Here is an 18,651-nt window from a genome sequence, read left to right as displayed (position 1 = left end):
AAGATGCGGAAACTGGGTGACGCGTACTCAGGCCCTCTTGGCACGACTTTTTGTAACTTCCTGTGAATCTATAATTATTTCAAAATAAAAGGTCAAATAAGGAAAGGAAGTAAAAATGCCTGTGGTCCACAAAGAGAGGAAAAAAGACCTTTCTATTCATCTCAAGGAGATACATGTCTATCTTGAGACAGTAACTGCTTGTTCCAGAGAACCTTTCCTTGAGCACTGCCTAACAGAGCCCTTCCAGCAAGCCTGTCTCGCTGGCACCTCCCAGAGAGGCACTGATGACCATGTGGACCTGCCTGAGAAGATGAGAGAGGGAGATAAAGATGACACTGAAACCATCCTCATTCCCTAGCAAATGTCGGCAACACCTCATTGCTCTGCCCAAGATGCCAACATTCCCTACTATCTACCGCAACACACCTGGCTTCAGTCTCCACTCCTAACGCCACTCTTCCACCACAAAAGGTAGTTAGGTGGTCTATTATAAAGGCAGGGCGGGGGTGTGGGGAGGACAGTTTCCAGCTTAGAAGTTCGCTGTCCTTCCTTCTGATCCAGTCAAGCCTCACCCACTGAAGCCAATGGGATTGTAGCTCCTGAGCCATGTGTTCCAGGGTCTGGTGAAGTCACTGACCGTGGTATCCAGGTCTTCACGTCAGTGTTCTCACACTTTCTTCCAGTGTCCTCACCCTCCACTAGGAGGCCAGTTTAGTCAAACAGGGCGTGGCAATGAGCGTAGACCTTTCTCGTGGGTTGCTTTTGTGCATACCAATCTCCAACCAATCGCTTCAACTTGCTGACCAGAGAGGGGCTCTTTGGGAAAAGTTTGCTTTGGAGAAGTAATCTAAAAATGGTGACATAAGCTCTTCCAGATATTTTGATAGCTTTTTAAATGGTCAATGACATATAATTGATCAAATTCCTACCTTCTCCAGTATTTGAAAATTAACACGTGGAAAGTGCAGGAACTTCCAAACCCTCCTGAAATACTTTTGGAAAGTGATTAACCATGGGGACTCCGGCAGAAGAGCAGGTTATGGTGTTTGTATCTCTCAAGCTCAGCTGGTCCAGGGTTAAGGACGCATTCATTGATATGACATTATCTAACCAGACACTGAGATGGACCCGAATCTGGTGTAAATCTTATTTTAAATTCTTCAGCCTGTATGTATGAATTCAAAGATCATGGACTTTTCTAGAAACATAAAATGTTCAGGCTGAAAGATGGCTGCTAGATGATCTGGCCAGGCTCATTTAGCAACCCCTCAGAACAGCACAGAGCAGAACTCATGCTTGAGGCTCACTCTAGAGGAGAAGAGGAGAGTCCACAGCTGAATGACTCTGGTTGACGTGATCACAATTTTAAAAGGAATCTTTTTAGAGAATTGTTTTTTTTAATGGCATATCACTTAAGGATAGTTTTCTTTCTTTGACAACAAGCTCTTTGGGAAATTTAATATCACACAGTTCTGAATTATGGTAAGCAGTATTTCAATTCATCATTTTCTCTGTGCATTTGCTTCACACATACTGGGTTGCTCCATTGAACTGGATTTGCTCAGTGACGGTTAGTTTATTGTGCCAACCTGACCAATAAACACATGTAGTGTTAATTGAAGGACAGAGGGATAAATGGCTCAGCAAGCCTCGCCTTTCTAGTTCTCTGGTCTCTTGCTTTCTGATGGTCGGACCAGGGCAGCTGCCTTAGCCAGTTCCCTGTTTCGGCTGGCAAGGCTCACTTCCTGCAAGACATCCCCAAGGAGAAGCCGCGTGGACCTATCCCGATGCAGCCCTGCGTGCTGGAGCAGCCATGTGGAGACCCCTGCCAGCGCTGAGATGCTTACACGTTCACGGATTCAGCTTTCCTCCTGCAGTCAGCATCATTGCATGTGTTTTGTGAGATGGAGGAGGACTTTGTGGATTGGTGTTGGACATATGTGTTAATGGGTTAATGTTGGACTTGTGGGCTTGGACAGCACTGGGTTGATTTGTTTTCTTGATGTGCACTTAACCCTTCTATAAAACTCTCTTATACATATGATTTTCTATGGATGTGTTTCTCTAAAGTAGCCAGACGAACACACTCAGTCTAGTCAAAACCCTAAACCTGCGAGCTTCCAGAGGATGCCTGCAAACTGGAGGGCCGCTCCGGCCTGGGACTTCACCAACTTAGGAAACATTTCTCAGAATCATAATAACAATAAGAGACGGAGGGGATCAAGCCACTGAGCGCATTAATGGCAACCATGAACCCACTCTCAACACGTCACCTCATGTCCCATTGGTTCTAACACACGCGAATCTACAAGACAGAGTCTAACTGCTTCATACGGTTCTCAAGGCTACGGTACTTGCAGACACAGACTGCCTCATCTTTTCCTCATGGGGGAGGGGGGGTTCAAACTACTGAGCAGCTGAGCACTTTAAGCTAAACAATTGGACGAGAGTCATCTTGATGGCCCAGCTGGGACTGGCGAAGATGTTTTAGCAGCTCATTCTAGAAACACAGCTGGTGACCTTGAGTCCAAGGTGATGGCAAATGTCCTCCCAGGAGGCCTCCTATAGGTCAATAGCATCGTTCTAGTGCAGTAGATCTGTCAATGCAAAACCCTGTTTAGTAAATACTCATAAGCCAAGAAGGATGAGTTCCCAAATCCCAAACAGAAATTTCCTTATCTAGGCTAGTGCCAAGGGACTTCTCAGGAGCACTGAGAAGAAAAAGGAGGATTTCTACTGCTTGGAGTTCAGCTACTGAGACATGTGCATGATCCCTTCCCCTTCTTGCTCTCGCTCTCTCCTCCTACACAGACTCAAGCTAATAGCTGCTTCTCCGACAGACAGCAGACAGCGCTGAAATTCCAACCATGTCTCGCTGTCCTAAGACCTCTCCCTCTTCTGTATCAGTGACCAGCAAGAATTGTAGTGGGGATAGATCAGTTGGATTCTTGGGCATCACCCGTCTGGGCCCAATGGGGATGCCTACTTCATGGACAACAGCTGGTCAGAAGCACCCCAGTTGGTCCATCTCCCACCATTTGTCCGGACCCACTCCTGGAAGTGAGAAAACAAACGGGAAGCCAGAACCAGACAAATGGAGAATGAAAGGTAGAGACCGGGCACTGATGTAGACCAAACCCAAGAAATCAGCAGGCACAATTTTAGATTCATGGATACAGGGAAGCAGATAAAAGGATGAGAGTATATATGGATGGAATCCTCTAGTCTCCTATATGAAGGAGCCTGGCAGGCTGGGTTTCTGGGGTGGAAGGAGGCCTTCACCCTGGTGAGTTGGAGGTGAGTCCCAATCACATTCTCATAATTAATATTGTTCCCCACTAAGTCCTCCCATCCTAGTACTACCTTAAAGTAACCACTTACAAGCAAATGGCTGATTGCTCCCTAGCCTGCTGTTTTAACTGTAGGAACAGGTACATGCTACTGTTCTGTAGGCTCTGAAGACAGTCACTTTCCCTTACTCAGGGACCTTTAGGGTTAGGGTGCAGCCTACTTTGTTACATGTGTGGTTATCTGTAATTAGGGGACTTGTACACCCCCTGAGGGTATATAAGCTTTGGTTGGAAATATATTCTCTCTCTGTGAGGACCTGGATCCCGAAGTCATGGTGGTCCTGGGGGTGAGCACTTGCATGTCTAATTTTGTCTGATGTCTCTTTAATTTTACCCTCAATGACACAATCCCCCTTGGTACCCCAGAGTCCAACTTCCTTATGTAGAGATAAGGAAATTATAATAAAAATTGGGGATGGCATTTCATCCAGGGCAAACAACAACGTGGTCCAGACTCATACCCAGGTTTCTTAATCCGTTAGTGCTTCCTTCTACCAGGAATCAATAGGCAAACAGAAACAACGGCCACAGAGAGGCCACAAGAGCATGTTCCGTGAGTCCACATCTGCCACCCCTGCCCCAACAGGGATGTGATTTCACGACGGCTTCCCGGCCGGCTGCACAGAAGCAGCGACAGGGAAAGAAATCAGGAGCCTCTGTCCCGGCAGGAGGGCTAACCTTGTTTGGACACCTGAGCACAGATCCTACTAAATTCTTTGTGTCTTCCAATGAAGGTACAAAAAGGAGACTGGTGGGTGTTGTACGATACAAAGACTCCACAGAATGTGGAGACAGGGTATGGTGACATCCGGGCGCCATGTAAACTCGGGCTGGGAATGAGAAACCAGGAGCAGAGGCGGCTCTATCCTCCCAGTCGACATGCTACCAGTCATCTGTGAGTCTTCTCCCTTTCTCATGCCCAGAGGTTGCTGATTCCTTTCACATCTGGTCCAGGGTGGCGATTAGCCTCCGTTCTACTTCACATCCTCTCAGCTCCAGTGCCCACCATGGGGTGCCAACTGACCCTCTTGACCTCCCATTCTCCAGACACAGAAGCTGCGAGGCTCATCTTATCTATGTTTAAGCTGCAAGAGCTCTTCACCAACCCACGCCACAGGCCATTGGCTAAACTAAAGAATCGGCCCACTTTGGACAAACATCTGTATTTCTGCCAGCTGTGGGCCAACGAGAGACACGGTGCGGACCTTACCTCACTCAGCGGGCCGGGGGTGATCAATGATGAAGAAACAAAATATTCGGCCCAACTGACCCCTCTTGGCATGTGGCCTCTTGACCTTCTGATTATGGCATCCACTAGATCCCAACTGCGTGTGGCCTCTCGGTGGGGTCTGAAATATGGGCCTGCTTCAGAGTGTGTCCATCTCAGGAGAACTGGTGACTGATGGGGGGATTCCAATCAGGGACCGGACAAGAGGCCCAAAGGAAGAGATACTCCTGGGAAAGTATCTCCTCTGGGGAGGAGGGGTATTTGTTCTGGAGGGTTGAGATCACCTGGATGTGGAACACACCTGATTGTTTCCTGAGCTAAAGCGGTTCTCAGAAGCAATGGGAATCTGTTCTTAGGCCAGAAAGACTGTGCTGGTTGAAAACAACACGTTGTATTGGATGGTGTTAAAGCCTGCAACTCCACTGACCACTGGAGACTGATGGTACATATATTAGGAACTGTTAGCAGAACTGGACTCTGTGCGTCCAAGTGGACAATGAGGGAAGAACAAGTGAGACTGGGAAACCAATAGTCTTCCCCCACATGGTTGGGGTCTTTCCAGGTGACCCATGTGTTTTTTTCCTTCTGTATCAGGTACATGTTGGTGTTTGTTTCCAATGACCACAAAACTCTCCACTTTGCTTTTTTTCCCTCCACCTTCTAAGATCCTCCTTACCTCTGAAACCCTCTCTTTCAATTACAAATAAGTAACTATGAGAAATTTTAATGGTTATATATTTGAAGGTTATGATGAACAACGATGCGATCAAAATTCTCCAAACCCATCACCCGCTCTTCGGGAGGAAACTGTGCTATCGGCAAGGAAGCTCGCTCATGGTCTGTCACTCCTGTGGAGATTTCGAGCTCCGAAACCCTTTCCAGGGTCGCTAGGAGCCGGAAAATGACTTGATGGCCGTGTTTGTTTGTTTGTTTGTTTGTTTGTTTGTTTTGGCTAGGTAGTAGGGAAAGGCTGCAAAGGGGAAAGTAGGACAGGAACTCTGCAGAGGGCGGGGCTGAAGCCTGGGGCTCCTGACAAGCGGAAAGCAGGAGGGTAAAGAGAGAGCTGTTGAAACCTTGACGAACCATTGTGATTCTGGAAGATTTTACACACGCTAGACACAACCAGGAACCGGAAGGCACTCAAATACTACACAGGTGAAAGGTAACTTGGGCCTTTCACGCTAGTTTAGGCTCATGTTGGCCATATGTTTTCCTTTGCGACTGGAGTCTATGATGGGGTTTCCTGCCCTGAAGGTAGGAATAGGAGAGCCACCAAAGAAAGAAAGAGAAAATGAGATTAGGTAGGGGAGATGAATGAAGCAATCAGAAGCAAGGACAAAGATTAACAAATTGCCTATGAGTTGACATTCTTGAATCTATACTTTGTTTAATGAATATTCATGATCAATAGATTGATGTTGCTAACTATCAAAACCACCGATTTCACCTTGTGCCAGAAGGTCACTAACTGCCTTACCAGTCATCTAAGAACATTTCAATTCCCTTACAACTACTTCATCACGTTCCTTTGGGGTCTGCCACCGCTTAAAACCAAAGCAAATTCACTGCCATCGAGTTGATGCTGATTCAGAGGGACCCTATAGAAAGGGTAGGACTGCCTCTGCAATTTTCTGAGACTTCAATTCTTTCTGGGAGTAGAAACTCCTGTCTTTCTCATGAAGAATGGCTGGTGGTTTTGAACTGCTGACCTTGCACTTAGCAGCCCCACGCATAACCCCTGTGCCACCAGAGCACCACACATGTGTCAGCGCAGGTTCTCCAAGAAGCAGGTGCCAAGGTGGCGTTAGACATGCAAGAGGAAGAGACCTAGGAAGGAAAATGGACCAAGAGTCAAGGAAGCCTGAGCGAACCATCAGGGGGCAATGCAGGCGCACCCTTTGTGAAGGACAGCAACAAGGCCGACTGGGTTGAAGTGTCTTAGATTTCACAGCAGTCCTAGGAAAGTTAGCCAAAGCCCGTGGGGAATCCACAAAAACAAAGGGCCCATCAGGGGAGCCAGGCACCTCCGAGAATGGGCTCTGCTTGGGCATCCCTACTGAAATCCGCTGAGAGCAGGGCATCAGCAAGAACGCGATCTTAAAGAGCCATTGCTGAGACACTAGCCAAGTGCAATCCCTAGAAGTTCCAAGAGGCCCGTTGCCATGCCCACCGCTGTGGATTCATCCTCTCCTTTAATATTCCTGTGTCTTCACTTCCATGCCATCAAGCTAGTAAATTCAACATACAGTCTCACAGTAATGTCTGTGCTGTTTTCTTTGAGTGCAAATACTTCCATGTTAAGTGTTTTATTGCCTTCTCTCTCCGAACCAACTTGATCTTGAAGGCCTGGTTGAAAGCCCATTTCCTTCAAGATCCTATCTCCTGTGTGAAATCTCAGTGGATCATTTTGGCTGCCATTTAACTCCACCCCCCCCTCTAACTTTGATCAGAACTCTAACTTCTAGCATTGAATTGAGTCCATGGTATTGTGTGATCCTTTAGTTTTGCTCGGATTCTAACGGCTTCAGAGCACCTGACTGTCTTTCCCTGTAATCCAATCAGAGCCCGCCACCTCTGGACAAAAAAGATGGTTGATTGAAAATCATGATCATCTTAGAAAGACAATTCTAAATACAGAATGTAAAGCTCTTAAGTAAACTTCTAGTTAACATCAGTTACATTAAACCCCCCAGTTCACCCATCACAATCTCTCCACGAGTTCTCCAGATGAAGCCAATTAGAATTACTATTCTCTTATAGACAAGGAAGTACCAGGGGCTAAGGATAGTACAGGACCACAGCCAACATGAACAGTGGCTGCTCCCGGTGGAGGAGATGAAGCTTTAATGGGCAGTCATTAAAAACCGGATGGGACACAGCTCTGCTCTGGTATGCATGGGGTCACACGTTGAGTCAGAATTGACTCCATAGCTCTGGCTAGTTAAGGTTTTCCCAATTATCAGTTAGCTCATTAGCAGTTAGTCCCAGGCACATCAGAGAAGGAGGCCAAGTGTGGGTTCCATCAAGATGGCCTCTCAGAGTTTAGTGAGCAGTGAGGTAGGCTGGGCTCAGGGCAGTTGATGCTGCATAGCTGGATGGTCTATTGGGATGGGTTGTATCCAGTTACGGGATGATGGGAAAGTCCAGTTATAAAGAAAGAAAGCAAGAGGCCAGACTTGAACTGCAGTTGAGACTCAACTGAGTCCAAGAGTCAAAAGGGAGTCAGGGTGGGAACAAGCACTTCTCATTTTGCTTGTTTGGGTTTTCCTATGCTTTTTTTTAAAGTCTATTTATTAAAACCGTAATTTATCATTCAATAAACATGCATTTAATTCTAATCATATTCTAGAGAACTAGACACAAGATAAAGTTCGAGTTGCGTAGAAGCCTGACCAGTAACTAGGTTCTGAACACATGGCGAGGGAAGTGCTGAAAAGAGCGAATTTTTTTTTGCAGGAGCAAAGTGGTCCCTACAGCTCTGTGAGCTCCTAGGGAAGCTCCTCCCCAAAGGCTCCACCCAGCTCTCAATAGGAGTTAAAATGGAGCCCAGGAAGTCTGAGTCTTCCTGGGAGGAAACACTCCCTTCCCCAACCTGGCCCCCCAGCTCCTACTCTACAACAAACTATCTCCCTGGACAATAGGCCCCAGGGACCACCAGGGCTCACTGTATCAGGTTCCATGTTCTACAAGCCTCCAGAGACGTCCAGATCACCTTGCCGTACCCCAACTCTCATTGCCAACTGGCTCTGTGCATCTTCTGCCATGACCCCATATCGCTCCACTTTCAACTCTTGGAACTTAGCATCAGTCATCCGCCAAGCCCCTGCAGCCTCCAACTCTTCTGGGAATGTTCTTTCCAACTCACGCTCCAGTGGAAGCCCTCACAATGGATCCCTCCTTCCGCATTCAGACCCTTGGAGGTGGGAGGAGGTGTCCTTGTTGCTCATGGTAGATATTTTTTTATCCCTAAAAATACCACCCACTAACTTCTGCATGTCCTAGTCATTTTCTGATTCCTGCGTAGATTTTAGCTCCTGCTTAAAACCCTTCCCAATACTGTTCCTGCCATATCTTTCAGCATTTTCATTCTTCACATACCTTATCCTTCGAATCCCCTTGCCTCTTAGCACTTGGCTTTCCTTTCCTCCACTGATCTTGTCCTCCAACATAACTCAGCCGCCCATCTGGCCTCCCGAGCTGACATTTCATGATTCATCACCATCAAATGCTACTTTGCTTGTAGAAGGCAGGCAGCTGAACCCAGCTGGAGAAGAGCATACAGTTATGCTGACTGGTTTTAGTTAAAATTCATTATCACGAATGTCAAGTAGGTCTTAGGGCTACCTGGCAACTCTACTCTATCGAGAATCCAAACATCCTCTCCTCTCTGGAAGCCTTCCAAACCTCCTCCTTCCTTGCTCACTGTCAACTAGTGAACTGCTTTCCTGTGTCACCGAGTAAATGGAGGCACTGCAATGAGAGCTCACAGGTTCCCATCACATCGTTCGATCCACCTGTCTGAATCCAGACAGCCTGCATTTCCTCCCACGTTTATCCATAGCCAACACTACCCTTTTGCTCTGGGTTCCATCCTTTCTCACCTACCCCAGCATATGGCATTAGCAATTGTCGCCATTCTTTGGCATCATCAATTTCTGTCTAAATGGACCAGTCACATCAGCATACAAGAATGACATTCTTGATCTCATCTTTAAAAGAGACAGACACAAGAATCCTTCATAACCCCACATGACGCATCAGGATTCCTGCCATGTTTCTCAGCAATCTCAAGATCCATCTACATTAGCCTTCTAATCCAAACTCTACTCCTCTTCAGCAAACATTCCTGAAAGAGTTCTGATTTCTCCATCTCCCGCCCCACTCCTCACCTCCACACCACATCTCAATGGCGTTTAAACCTATGACATTTCAGGCTTTATCCTCATCATCTCCTCAACTCTTGTGAAGATCACTGATATTTCCAACTTGTCAAATCCAATGATCAATTGCCTGCTCCTGTCTGACTCAGCTGATCAGCAGCACTGGCCCCAGTCAATCATTTCAGAAGCACTTTCTTCATGTGACTTCTAGCACATCAGGTTGTAATGGTTCTCTTCCTACCCCCATGGGCATCCTTCTTGGTCCACTCTGCAAATTCTTCCTCTTCTTCCCCCTTTTCAATGCTGGAGGACTCAGGGACATTCTTCTTCCTCCTGCCAAATTCCCGGTCTGAGGCCAAGCTTATCTTTAGGTTTTAAATGCTATCCCAATGCTGAGGACTCCCGTGTGTATCTTGTCCCCCGGGATCTCGTCCCTGACATAGATTTGTACATCCACTAGCCTACTTAGCAATTCCAACAGAATAGTCAGTGGTCATATCATACATGTACAAACCAAACTTCTCGTTCCCACCCCACAACTCCTCCTTTTACATTCTTCCTGAACCCATTACATGGGGATTTCATACTAACAGGTTTTCTCAGACCAAAAAAAAAAAAAAACAGACCTCAATTTTGAGCCCCATCTCACTAGTGTGCTGGTAAAAAATCTACTAGTGAACTCTCCAATCTGAGACATGTGGGAACAGGGAGGCCCAACTCCCCTCTGAAAATGCTTCCATTGATTTACACAGGGCAGTCAATCATTAGGTAGTATTTCCACTACACAAGTACCAAAGATATATAACTTCTATAGTATCAATCACTGTGAAATAATTAAGAGCGATGGATTTTGAGGTTTTTTACTTTATTTTAATAAAATCAATTTAATTATAGGTGTTTATACAACAAACCCTGTAATATTGCTACACTGAACAACCATCCCCAAAATTGTTAAGAATTTAAGAATCAGTTCTCATCAGTCCTTATATGCACACCACTGCTTCTTTCCCTCTCAATACCCAGCTGATTAGCAAATACTGAAGTCCCTGTGTGGTAGTTACATAATCTGTTGCCAATTTGAGACTTAGGAGTTGAGGGGTGGAATGTGTCCTATCAGTCAGGTCACAGCTTGATGACCTCATTTGGAGGTGCTAAGGAGATAAATAGCTCGCTGGAGGCAGGATCCAGACTCACTCTCTGGGAGACATTGCAACTGACAAGACACAGGGAGCTACCCTACTGCTGTGAGCTGGGGGAATCCCTGCCAGCGCTGAGATGCTTACAACACCACTGGATCCACAAGACTTCCCACCCACTGGCCTGTGCTCATCCTACATTTGATGTCATTGCATATGTTTTGTGAGTCTGAAGAGGACTTTATAGAGTGGTATTGGACATATGGGCTAATATTGGACTTAAAGACTTGATCTGGACTAGTCTGGGATGTTTTCTCAATATTCAGTTGCTCTTGTATATAAAGCTTTCTTATATACACATGAATGTCCATGAATTTGTTTCTCTAGACTAACCGGACTAACACACCCTGTCATATATATATATATATGATGATGGCAGCCCACGCTCTGTCCATGAATTTGTTTCTCTAGACTAACCGGACTAACACACCCTGTCATATATATATATATATATATATATATATATATATATATATATATATATATATATATATATATATATATATATATATATATATATATATATATATATATATATATATATATATATAGATGATGATGGCAGCCCACGCTCTGCTCCCGAATCCTCTATTTCAAATTATCATTCTCTTTAATTTGCAGGGACTCCTCCAATTCCCTGTCTGTTCTCAACACAATAGCCACCAAGTCCACACGTCTCACTCGCTGGATCACAACTTTCCAACGACTTCCTGATTCACAAGAGAAAACGACCCAAAGGTTAACAAATGGCTCCAATGCTCCACCAGAAAGAATGGAAAAGAGGTACAAAGAATGAACAAAAAGGAACAGAAGAGCTGGACGAGAAGAAGAGGACGGGAAGGGGGACGGGAAGGGGAACGGGAAGGGGGACGGGAAGGGGGACGGGAAGGGGAACGGGAAGGGGAATGGAAAGGGGAACGGGAAGGGGAACGGAAAGGGGAACGGGAGGACTGACAGTGGTGTCCACAGGGCGCTGTTGAGAGACGTGAGTCGCCTAACTTAACGGGGGTGGTGGGTGGTGGTGAGGGCACGTCTTTGAAGGGTTGAAGCCCTGGGGTAGCAGCACACATACAATCAACTGAACCCTGATTTTGTGTTCCGCTTAGGTGGTCATTCTGCCCAGGTCCAGCCCTGGGAGAATTCGTTACAGGCCCTTAATGACCCAGAGGCCTGCATTCTTGCTCCTTCCTGATCGAAAACAACAACAACTTTTCAAAGCTCCGCCAAGCTCGATTGCTAACGAGATAACCATAAGCAGCCAGGGAGTGATGGTAGCGGACCACATACCAGGAACTTTGCCCTGTGACGTTCTCAGTTACAGTCTGGCTGCAGGAAGAAAAAAAAAAAAAGGCTAGTTGCAAAGATTTTGATAAGTGCTTACAAGTTTTTGTGTTTTTTTTCCCCCAAAGCCCTGAACCCTGGGGTAAGAGGGACTGTTCCCAGGCCAGATAAAAACCTTTTAACCCTAAGTCCCTTAAACATAAATAGCTTGCCAAGTTGCGGAGTGCAAATTTAAATCATCCACTTCCTGTTCCAGAGCTATCTCTTGGTTTTGGATGGAGACCAAAAATGTTTCATTCCTTTGGCATGGCCCTCTTCATTTAAAAAGGATTTATACTTTAGGGGCTTTGACGCCAGGAAGGGGAAAAAAATTAATAAAGTACATAGTTTGGATGGCAGACTCTAAATGTTTTGACCCTTTCCAATAAAAACACACCAATCTGAAGTCGGTGGGCTGAGAGGACCCACTCAGGGGTAGGGCCTGTCCAAATGGCCTCTGCACCGACAAGCGGAGGGAGAGACTTGGCCCGGCTACCGCAATTTGTTTAGGAAACATTAAAAATAGCTCATCCGAGAAGTAGATCTTTTTACTAGCCCCCTTGTAAATAGTTTTGCTTCAATGTAATTGGAGATCCGCTATCTGAGTGTTTCCATCATGCCCGAGGTATCCGTCAACTGAGCTGCAACTGTGGAGGGAGCACACGAGTGAAGGCAGCAGCGTGGATGGATGCTTTGTGACACCTGACATTTTGAGCCCAGGGACTTCCTTGAGGGCTCTCAATCGGGCGGGAGGGAGAGGGCGTGTCTGTTCTCAGGGTGCCCTGAAGAGCTCTTCTCAGCACACTAAACACCCACGCAACCAATTCCGGTTACGCTCCGAGGCCCTCCTCCCTAGTTGAGTTTCCCTCCAAAGCCAGGGGCCATTTCTCTCTACACCTCTGCGAACCAAAGTCGCTCAGCGCTGACTGAGCCCTTCCGATGCGCTTGATATTGTGCTCAACACGGAGGACAGGGCGCACAAAGATCCTGGAGAACTGGCTGGAGTCCCCTGGTGGTACACAGGGACGAAAGTAGCACCCCCTATTGATCAGAAAGAATCTAGAGGCGGGAGTCCTGCGGGGACCTGGGAAGAGAAACCCACTTACTGTGAGAGGCACTAAGGCTGTGATGGTGTATGAGTTCAACTTTGGATTACGGGTTGCTTTCTATCAGTAGGGCATGGAATGGCAAACCATCTCCAAGACGAAGGGAATGCACCCTTGCCGACAGCACCTTTTGAGAGCCAGGTGCTTGGAAAAATCTGTATGCCACCTGGGTGGTTGGTCATTCCTCTATTGGCCCGGGAGTTTCCTGGAGGCTAGCTCACACACACCTGGTACTGCCCCGCCAGCGGAAAGGAGATGGGGAGACAAGGCTTGCCCTCATGCTGAACATGCAAAGCCTGCAAGCAGAACTCCAGCCAAGCAGACCTCACCGGTTGGGAGGCTTGGGGCCTCCAGAGCCCGCTGCCCTTTCCAAAACAAGCGCATACTTGTGGCAAACGCAGGAAAGGGGACGGTCTTCAGCTACCACTGGGGGGACAGGACAGACGAAGACAATGGTTTGATGTTCATTGGCCGGCTCACGGGTTGCAGACTGTGTATCTCCGCTCGCGGGGCCCTGTTGGAGGGCACACGCGGAGTCCTAGAGTGTTTGGCTGAGATAGAAAAGTGGGGTGTGCATATCCCTGACTAGCTGAGGTTTGGTAGTGCATCTTCTGGTGGAGAGGGTGACTCGATCCCCAACCAAGCGCGTTCTGAACACCCACAGGCGTCAGGAATAGGAAATGTAGAAAGCACTGACTAAGAGGGTTGGCTATCTCCAACCGTTTGATTTATTGCATCTGTGTAGGATTTAGGTCTATTCGCTGAAAATGTAGGATTAGGCCAAGTGAGTTGATTAGACAGCAATTGGCAACTGGTCATAATATGTTCATGTTGGGGAAGCATTTATGAGCCTTACGTTTATGATAGCTCTGAGAGTAATATTAATCAATTTAAATACTTTCATGAAAATTCAATATCGACTAAGTGTTTGGGTGACCTTACTAGTTCTATAAGCCATCCAAGATTCCTTTTAAAAGTTTATAGTCTTCGTTTTTCTAAATATTGTCAAAAGATGGAAAGAGAGCCTCAGACTCAAGGGTGTTCTTGTGGAATTTGGCTCCCATGCACCATTTCTGTCGGTGCAGCTTAATGCTCGCTAGCAATGAAAGTATGCTCTCATCACCTCTGCAATACAAAGCCGCGTTGCCTCGCTGACTTTTGAAACTGTGAGTAAGTCGCTGGGGCTCTGCTCTTCCGGGGGCTCCAAGGTGAATTGAGGGAATGTGAATCTTCCTGTCTTTGCTTTTCAATGTGACTACCCTAAGCCTCTCTTTTCATGCTGGGAAATTAAAATGAGACAGACAGACAGACAGACAGACAGACATGACTAAAACTGACAAGAGAGAGATGACTGTGCCCTGCTGATCGTACATTTTGTTCTAGATAAAGGCGATAGCTTCCCGGAAGACAGAAAGTCAGCAGAAAGATATTTACGCAAGAGTAAGTTAAAAACAAAACAAAACCAGGGGTGTGTGGGAGGGGGGACGACCTGCAAAATCCAAGGAACATTTCAGGAATAAAAAACAAAGGGTGAAGAGATGGTCCTTTGTCACATCCTCCATCTAGGTCTATACACTTGGGACGGTGCTGTTTCCAACTCTCTAACTCCCTCCCCGCCCTCCCACCCCCCACCCCATGCACACCCTGGGAAGACTCCTGTGCTCCATTTACCCTATGTCAGAACCAGAGTTTGGGCCTCCATCGGGGATGCGAGTCCTGTTCCTTTTCAATGCTCCGTGAGTTCAGGGAGTAAAAAGAAGTCTGAAGGGGCAAGATGCAAGTGTAGGGCACAGGGGGGAGAGTTCCCAACCAACTTCTCATTGGATAGCCTTTTGCTCCTCTCAAAGACGGAGCAGGCGCCTTGTCAAGGGAAGCAATTCCTTAGGACAGCTTCCCTAGCCTTGCCAACGCCGTTTTCAATTTTCCTAAAGCGTCCGCATAATTGATCCTACGTATGTCCCTTGAGAAAACTGATCAGGACCAATCCTTCGAGACTCCCCTCCAAACAGTTGCCATCGTGACCTCTTTGAGCAGAACTGCTTGCCCTGAATTTCACTGGCCCAGCAGACCCCCTAGGCCCAATGCTGTGGTTGGACTTTGGTTTTGTTGTCTTTAAATGCAGATATCTTAGCATTACTATGATGAATGTATGGCTGAGAGAACTTGTTTGCAGCCATCCACTGATTGCAGAGACAATGTCCAAGCATTTACCCGGGGTAAGCCTGTCCATGTGTGACCTGGAACTGCAGTGGCCAACTTTTCTACTTACCCTTATAGTGTCGTGGATTGGATTTTGTCATCCCCCCACCCCACCCCCCAGTACGTGTCAGCTTTGCTTTGCCACAATTCCCTGGTGTGGCAGTAATGGAATGATGCACGGAGGCATTTTTGTAATTACCCCACCAGGATGAGTCCTGATGTAAAAGGATTAAGGGCGGGCTGTAAATGCCATAATCCCCACGCAGCCCTGATCTGGTGTAAGTGGAATTTCCCGGGGGTGTGGTCTGCAACACCTTTTATCTTACAAGAGATAAAAGGAGAGAGAAGCAAACAGAGCCAGAGGGATCTACTACCACCAAGAAAGAGCTGGGGTCCCTGTGCTGGCAATCTCCTAGACCCAGGAGACAGACGCACAGAGAAAGCTTTTCCCTAGAGCTGGGGCTCTGAATCTGGACTCCTCACCTCTGACACCGTGACGGATGAATTCCTCTTGGTGAAAAGCCATCGACGTGTGGCATTTCTGTTACAGCAGCCCGAGATGACTATGTCCATCAGCGTGGTTGAAAAAAACTCCATGAATTTTATAGATTTTTTAATATTATTATTTCTCCTAGTGCCATTTTACAAGAGAAAAGACTTTATATTCTTCTTACTCCCTCCCCAACTTTAAAATGAAAACTAGCATTAAAAGTCGTGAGAGAATTCCTTGTCTGTAAAAGGGCACCAGGAAATGGAAGCTCATCTATGCTAAGGCTAGATGAATCATAGAAACAGGATGCTATCTGAAACATAATGTCCCAGGGAGAACGGGCAATGAAGATGGACGGACGGGAAAGAGGTACAAAGGAAGAGATGTTGTATTTTGTTTATTTGGGTTTGTTATATATTTCAATGGAAGGCCTGGTGGCACAGTGGTTAAGTTCTCAGCTGCTAACCAAAAGGCCAGGGGTTCAAACTCACAAAGCAGCTCTTGTGGAACAAGAAATATCAAGGAGTAAGGCCCGCCCATTTGCTTCCATAAAGATTGGTATTGTTGTTGTTGTTAGATGGCTTTGAGTGGTTCCCCTTCATGGCAGCCCTGTGTGCAACAGTGAAATGCTGCCTGATCTGCACCGTCCTCACGATCATTGTTCTCCTAGAACACATGTCAATCCATCTGGCTGAGGGTCCCCCTGTTTCTATTTTATCCAACATGATGTCCTTCCCCAGGTACTGGTTCCTCCTGGTCACATGTACAAAGTACACGAGACAAGATCTCTCCATCCTCAAGTCTAACGAGGATGTTGCTAACGAGGATGTTGGCTGTACTTCCAAGACTAACTTGTCATTCTCTAGGCGGTGCATGATACTTTCAGTATCCTTTGTCAACACCATAGTTCAAAAGCATCGATTTTGTTTTCTTCCGCTTCAAAATCTTCCGCGAAGCTCTTTGACTTCACCATTTCTTCCTGTCACTTCAGCAGCTCAGGTTCAAGAGCAAGTTTCAGAGCCTCTTCTCATTACAACTTAAGCAATGCTACGGGGCATTTCTTCCCTGTCCTATGAGTCAGAATGGACTCTGTGGCACCTAATAGCAACGACATGTATTTCAATACTCATCCGTTGCAGACTGAAAATTGGTGTTTCCTTTCATGTAAATTTTGCTTCAATTACAAAAACACCAGGGATAAAAGACAAGTTGTACTGGCAAAGTGAGAGGGCAGTCCGACTGGCACAGACTTTTTTTCAATAGCAATAGAGGCTAGGAGACAATGGGCTAATATCTTGAGTGTGTGGAGCAAAATTTTTCTATGCCCAGCTAACCTAACCTCTAAGGGTGAGAGCTAAAGAAAAGACAGAAACCTATTTAAAACAAGTCTAAAACAAGGTAATACCCAGTGGCACTCTTGGTAGGAAATGCGGAGGATACCTTGAGCAAATAAGGAAATAAATCCCAGAAGGAAGAGCTATAGGATGCTAGGAGCGACATTGACTAAATAGGGAAATATTATTTGTTGGAGACTATTGTAACTATTGGCTCTTTTAAAAAGAGACAATGCACAACTCATTTTTCAGGGTATAAAAACAAGTCAGAAATATCTGGTTAAATAACAAAAATTTGCAGGATGAAAAGGAGGGGTTTAGAGGAAAAATATAAAGCATATGCTTTGAAATAGATTCCTGTAAATTTTTTAAAGAAATTATGCGTAAAATTGTAAATGTAAAAGGGGAACAAATACATTATATATAATTATATATTATAATATATTATTATATAGATAACATATAACAAATAGATATATATAAATATATAGTTAATATATTTGTGTGTTATATATAAAATATATAAATAACACAGATGAAAAATAGATAAATAAATGTATAATAGAAATATATTTATGATATGTCATTTCAATTATTATATTGAAGCTATGGATAGCTTCAGTTTGAGAGGTCACGTTACTTGAAATGGAGCCCTGGTGGAGTGGTGGCTACACCTGGGGCAGCGCTAACCACAAGGACAGGGGTTTGAACCGCCAGTTTCTCTGAGGGAGAAAGATGGGTTTCTACTCCTAGAAAGCGTTACAGTCGCAGACTCCCGCAGGGGCGGTCGCCCTGTGGTGCTCAGTCACCATGGGTTGGAAGTGACTTAATGACAGCGAGTTTGGTTTTGGTCGCTGTAAATGTCACCTGAACCTTGCATAAAGTCCATATTCAGCAAATTATTTGAAAAGGTAACTAACAAATTTAAAATTAATCTTACCCTAGGTTTTCAGACTTCAGGACACCATGCATGCTATTATTCAAAATAAGTACAGTGGATTTATTTCACACCTTAAGTGATAAAAGTCTCTTTAATTGGATTCAGCAATCAACTTATATGCTATTTGTGTGGGATCCACTTAAAAATTATAAAGAAATGTTTAAAAACAAAAGACTTGAATGTTATGTAATAAATAGTGAATGAAAGAAAGATGTAGTAATATTAAAAACAGACAAAATAGAATTTAAGGTCAATTACTTAATAATGAATGGAATACGCCATGAGAAGGCTTTAATACTATGAAAAATATACCCTTGCATCATGTAAAAAACATGACAAATTTTACAAGTAGAAATGGACAGATTACTATTGTGGTTGACATTTACACAATTTTCTTGAAAATGAATATAATCAGAAACTTCAACACTTAAAAGGAATGTGAAATATCTGAGCAGTCGAACTAAATGGTAAAAGCTTTATGCAAATTAGAAGTGTCATAAAGGCTAAATATTCTTTTTTTTAATTATATCATTTAGCCTAAAAATACACAGCTTTAAAAAAAAACCCCAAAGTATTTGGATTCTGTGCATTATTGAGACAAAGTTAAT

The 18,651-nt window shown here is 45.3% G+C and overlaps 1 protein-coding gene and 1 long non-coding RNA gene across 3 annotated transcripts in view; one reads left to right on the top strand and one right to left on the bottom strand.

The window, feature by feature from the left end:
- Nucleotides 1-18,651, bottom strand: part of CALD1 (caldesmon 1) — a 216,859-nt gene that overhangs the window by 182,852 nt on the left and 15,356 nt on the right. The gene's annotated exons all lie outside the window — the stretch shown is intronic.
- Nucleotides 10,662-12,342, top strand: LOC142456585 (uncharacterized). Its single transcript, XR_012786076.1, has 3 exons — nt 10,662-10,817; nt 11,276-11,437; nt 11,761-12,342. It is a non-coding gene; the product is annotated as an uncharacterized LOC142456585 (long non-coding RNA).

Source organism: Tenrec ecaudatus, chromosome 9 (genome assembly GCF_050624435.1).
Source record: "Tenrec ecaudatus isolate mTenEca1 chromosome 9, mTenEca1.hap1, whole genome shotgun sequence".
Lineage (NCBI taxonomy): Eukaryota > Metazoa > Chordata > Mammalia > Afrosoricida > Tenrecidae > Tenrec > Tenrec ecaudatus.
The sequence above is the reverse complement of the archived record's forward strand: the minus strand, read 5'-3'. Positions and strand labels throughout refer to the sequence as shown.